General features: G+C 32.6%; 1 long non-coding RNA gene across 1 annotated transcript; it reads right to left on the reverse strand.

Annotated features, from left to right (window-relative positions):
- Positions 1–291: 291 nt before the first annotated feature.
- Positions 292–4,713, reverse strand: LOC112705063 (uncharacterized). The gene is made up of 4 exons (XR_011864317.1): positions 4,635–4,713; positions 3,040–3,726; positions 832–2,483; positions 292–741 (listed from the first exon to the last, which is right to left on the reverse strand). It is a non-coding gene; the product is annotated as an uncharacterized lncRNA (long non-coding RNA).
- Between the last annotated feature and the right edge of the window lie 1,413 nt (positions 4,714–6,126).

A 6,126-nucleotide genomic window follows, 5' to 3' on the forward strand; every position in this document is an offset into this window, starting at 1 on the left:
TAACCATAATAACTGTTTAATTAAAATTAACAATAATAAAAATAACATAACAAATAATAAGTCTCAAAGTCTCAAACATAAGTGCATAACAAATTAACAATAATAAAATAAACACATAATCTATACATAAATTCATTTCAAATAATCCTACTATAATTAAAACAAAACACACAACATAATCCATAAATCAACAAGATATCTAAAAAAATTCTTAAATCAACACACATAAATTAATTACCAACTTCTAAATCAATAAAATTTGAATCTGATCAAAAAGTTGAAACACCGCCTTGCCTAACACCCTGAGGATTCACATATTTACATTCACCTTCACCTACAATTAGAAGAATACCTAAATTTAGAACAAGATATAAATACTTAAATATTATATAAATATTAAATTAGTAACTAACAATCTAATTACCATCAACAAAGCCTTTATTCCAATTGCGAGTACAAATCACAGTCTCAATATTTTCTGGCAATATTCGACTTTTATATTTGTTAATGACATGAGCTCCAACACTAAAGGCAGATTCCGATGCAACCATAGTAATTGGAATACTCAATAAGGCACGTGCTATGATTGATAACTTCGGATAACGACTCTCATATAATTTCTATAATTCCAAAACATCTAAATCTTCAAAACAATCCTTTGACAAAAGTGGCTCCTCCAAGTATATCAAGTGAATTCTTTTCACTAAAGACCTCAACTTGATGGTTACGTTTCATCAATTTCTAACAAAATAGAAATAATCACATCTTGTTAGGATAGAATAATGACAATTAATAATATAAGAGAATTAAAATATATTAAACATTACTTACACCAACAATCGCAAGTCGTTTCTTCCTTGCACTTTCAGGAGTATGGACCATGGATGAAGATTGAATACTAGGTCCTTGTGCTTCAACAGTTGAAAGAGAATTTTTGTCAAATTTTTCAAAAAGCTTGTATAATTTCTTTTTCACGTGTTCTACCTTCCCTTTTGCAGTCTTAGCATCAATCTCTTCATACATAAGTTCTAAAGTAAAAATCTTAAATTTAGGATCAATAATAACACCAAATGCAAGAATGACACTATACTTTTTCCAATACTTCTTAAATTTGTTCATCATCTTTTCTCCTATGCTCCTTAGAAGCTCATCTTCACTTCTCAAACTTCCCGTCAAAGCACATTGAATATGATAGACTTGTAGAAAATACAAATTCGAAGTAAGGTAAGATGTATCAGAAATCAAATTAGTAGTTTCATAAAAGGGGTATAAAAATTCACATATCCTTTCAGCTCTCCCCCATTCATCAATCGAAGGACAATGCTTATAAGTATGATCGGTTGCCTTCAAATACTCAAAGGCCTTCCGATACTTTATATCACTTTCAAGCATAATGTACGTAGAATTCCATCGAGTAGTAATATCTAGATGCAATCCACTTGTAAAATTCAAACCATGAATCGCTGAAACACATTCTTTAAACCTTATCATTCTACTTTCTAATCCTCTTACATATTTTACACTTTTTTTAATCTTATCCAATGCATCATGAACAATTTTTAATCCATCTTGCACAATAAGATTCAAGATATGAGCATAACAACAAATATGAAAGAACTCCCATCACACAACAACCAATCATGCATATTTAACGTACTTTTCAAATGATCTTGGCATGTATCATTAGCATATGCAGTATCTAGTGTAAGAGTCATAATCTTTTTTTCAATTCCCCACTCATTTAAAAGCTCAAAAATTTTGGAAGACAATTCAAATTTCGTGTGAGGGGGAGGTATATAACAAAAACTCAAAATTTTACTTTGTAATTTCCAATTTAAATCAATAAAGTGAGCAGTTAAGCATAAATAACCCTCTGTAGTGATGGATGTCCACAAATCAGAAGTCAAACAAACTCTATTATTAGGAATGGCTACTAAAATACTTTTAAACTTTTTTTTTCCTTGAGTAAATTTTCAGCACATCCTCCTTAAGAGTATTTCTAGTAATTAGGCCTAGAGTTAGACTGATGTATTTTACCCAATTCTTAAATTTTTTATTATCAACAATAGAAAAAGGAACATCACCATCAATAATAAAGGCAGCAAACATCTCACATGATACATGATTATCTATCTTGAGAGTCCCCATTTTATTTTGCATTTCTATCAAAGTTTGACCAATATCTTCAAAGTCTATTTTCATGCACCTGTCTAAATGATGCTTAAGTGACGATGTCGCATATTATTTACCACCAGCCTTAAACTTCTGTTTGCATCCATCACATTGAGCACGATCTATACCATCATCACCAGGTTCAAGGTTTGTGAAATATCTCCACACATCAGATGTTGCTACCTTCGTCTTTTTCTTTTTAATATCTTTTGCCGTTTCAAATCTTTCCATATTTTCAGGATTTTGTGTTACATTCCCACCATTAACTTCCATAGAGATAGATTTATCCATTGCAAAATCAACAACTCAACCTAAATAATATCAATACATAAAAATACTTAAATCAATAAAAAATATTCAAACGATAACCAAACATAATCAATAAGTAATTTAGTACTAACTACATCATCAGTTCATCACTTATTCACTTACAGAGATGACTATGGACATTAAGACTAATCAAAACAAAGCACGTTGGTGATGTATGAGCAAATTTTGTTGGTAAATTTTTTAGCACAATTGTTGGTATGCAATGTTAATCATAATATATTATTCCTAAAAGCCTATCTTTCTTAATTCCGAGGGCTAATTATCCTTAAGTGTCACTTAGAAAATTCATCGAACACATGGAGAGCAACCCAGTTGCAGAAAACTCAAATCAGGCTGAACAAAAATTGACATGGTAAAAAATAATAACACTAATAAAAATAACTGATCTTGAAAATGACGATGTGAGAAATTGATAGAAAGTTTCGAAGAGCTCATTTTTGCTAAAACAGTTATGAGAAAAACAAACAACAATATTACAGTAAACATCTTTATCATCGGATTTGTCACATACATATTCAGCAACTGTAAATCACTTACTAATAGTAATCACAGAGCCGTGTAACAGGAAGAGGAGGAGAGAGGAGCGCTACCAGGAATCCGCCAGTCATAGAACTGCCGAGCAGAGGCACCGACGAGACAGAGCTGCCAACGACGAGTGGAGGAAAGAAAGGAAGGCGAAAGGCAGAGGCGCCAGAAAGGAGAGCTCGCACAGATGAGGAAAGGCCAATGTAGGGAGGAGCAAGTGAGGAGGGAGCGGAGCTGCTGAAGCTCAAGAAGTCAGGGTCACTGGATCAGCGAAGGCTGGAAGGGATGAAGGTCGAAGGGTGCTGTGGGCAGTGGGGTCTAGCCGTCTGGGGTGTGGCTGAGCTGAGTGACTGGCTGTGGGTTGTGGTATTACCGGTATTAGGGATTAGGCAGGAGACAGTAGCAGCATGTGATGTGTGTGGTGAGTAACCCTAATTTTCCATTTATCCCCTATGTAAATTTACTGAAATACCCCTTTTAAAAAAAGGATGACAGCACGTCGGACCAGCCCGCCCCGCCCCGCCTTGGCCCGCGGTTTTGACGGTGCAGTTTTGGCGGATTTTTAAAATTTGGCGAATTAAAAATCTCGTCCTAACTCGCCTTTTTAGCGGTTTGACCTGGAGGGTTCGACCCGTTTTGCCACCCCCATCTACTATATATAATTTTGTATCTTTGTGTTCCTATTTCAGTGTCTCGTGCCTATAAACAAATGCAGCCATAGATACTATAAATTAGTTATCAATCAATTATTGGTGAATGCTAATGTGCTCGGGAGAAAATAAAGAGTGTAATCTTTGAAAATAAAGAGTATAATCTTTGAACTCAAATATATAGATCTTAAACTCTAACCCTAAATTCTCAACCTTAAATTACAAATATTAAACTCTAAACCATAAATCCTAAACTTTAAATCATAAATTCTAAACTTTAAATTTGAACCATTGATATAAAATATAATAAATAGAAAACTAAGATTTATTTAATAAACAAAGAGTGTAATACACCGTACTCAATAAATAGTGTTTAAGAATGTATCTCGATAAATAGTGTTCAAGAATGTATCTTAGTTATTGTATAAAAATATATATTTATTATTTATAATCTTTTTTATTAGGGTTAAGTACGATTTTGATCCTTACAGTATATGTCAAAAAATTTTTCATCCCCAACTTTTTTTTTGCATACAAAATCGTCCTTCGAACCAAAATACCCTTCTCCTTCTTCACCAAAATACCTAGTTTCTATTCTTTTTTTTTTCTTCTTCTCCATCACAACAGCAAAATCAGAAGCAGAAGTGCAACAACAATGAAGAAAGAGAAGCAGAACCAATGTAATAAACATGAAAAACAGAATCAGAAATAGAAGTAGAAACAGAAGAGAAAAATAAAATCAGAATCAAAATAAAAAGCAGAAGCATAATCATAAGAAATAGAATCAGAAGCGCAACAACAATGAAATCATAATCAAAATCAGAAGCAAAAGAACAATGAAATCAGAATGGAATCAGAGTTAACAGCATTAATAAAATCAGAAACAATGTGATTAACAAAATCAGTAAACCAACAATGTAATTAACAAAATTAACAAATCAGAAGCAGAATCGAAACCTTAGGAAGGACCAATGGCGGCGAGGTCAGTAGTAGCGGTGACAGTGGCGGAGCGTGACAGTGACGAAGCACCTCTCCCTCCCTCCCTCCCTCCCTCCCTCCCTCTCTCTCTCTCTCTCTCTCTCTCTCTCTCTCTCTCTCTCTCTCTCTCTCTCTCTCTCTCTCTCTCTCTCTCTCTCTCTCTCTCTCTCTCTCTCTCTCTCTCTCAAAGGAATCAACGGAAGGCATTCGCATCTTCTTTCAATTCAATCTTGAGAGATGAAACTTGGTGGTCCACTAGGGCTTACTAATTTTATTTACTTAGACGGGATCTACTGATAAAGAAGAAAGACCTCTTGAAGCCTTTGTGACCGATTTCTCTCTCTCTCTCTCTCTCCGTGCGCTTCTCGATGGCAACAAGACGTTGGACAACACCTCCTTCCTTCTCCTTTCTCTAGTGTGTCGCTGGCTCGCGTCTCCGATCCTCTCTGGTTCTGATTCCCGACGGCGACGACAGCTCCAAGCCTCGTCGGCACCGTCCCCCCTTTTCCCTCTTCTTTTTTTTCTCTTCTTCCCTTCCCTTCCCTGTGATTCTCTTTTTTCCTCTCGTTCGTTCTCTTTCTCTCTTTATTTTTTTATATTTTATAATTGTTTTGGTTAGGTGTAATTTGGTAATAAATTTTAAGATTTAAGTAAAAAGTACGATTTTAAAACCAAGTTAAACTTTAGGAACGATTTTTTATGCAAAAAAAGATTGAAAACAACAAAAATTTTGAGCCTATACTTTAAAGACCAAAATCATACTTAATCTTTTTTATTATATTATTTTAAAAATAAATTATTATATTATAGTAAATTTAATTAAATATATATATATATATAATAACTAATTTGATAACTATATTTAATATTAACAGAATCTCTTTAGAAAAAAATTAAATTTTTTTCTTATTATAAAATGTTTCTTTTTTATTTTGATTCCTAATTTTTTTATTTTGATTAAACTAAATTTAAAAATTATTTATTTTAGTCTACACCATTAATTTGTTGACGGTTTAAAAAATCTATTTTATTTTATACTTGTATTATATTTAAGAATAACATCTCAGGTTTGTTCAGTAACATATTATATGATATAATAGCATCTTGTCCAATATTCTGTCGCTATCAAGACGCATTTTAATATTTTCTATAGATATTTCAATATTAACCCTTTGTATGATACAAAAATACAAAATCAACCACATAGTTTAGTGGTGGTTAAAAGCATGATATTGCTTTGTCTATGAAATAAAAATTAAAAAATTAATTTAGTAATTAAAATTTATTGAAAAATAGAAACTAAAATATTTGATAAAAACTTTTCAAAAACGGGTCTAAGTTCTTAAAAATGAGTATTTACAAATTTGTATTATTGTTCCGGCATAACCATAACTTTTAAGTCCAAATGTTGCTGAAAACTTTGACAGAAACAGAAGCATATATACACCACAAAATAAGAAAATGACTACTT

The sequence above is a fragment of the Arachis hypogaea genome, chromosome 8 (genome assembly GCF_003086295.3).
Source record: "Arachis hypogaea cultivar Tifrunner chromosome 8, arahy.Tifrunner.gnm2.J5K5, whole genome shotgun sequence".
NCBI classification, from domain to species: domain Eukaryota; kingdom Viridiplantae; phylum Streptophyta; class Magnoliopsida; order Fabales; family Fabaceae; genus Arachis; species Arachis hypogaea.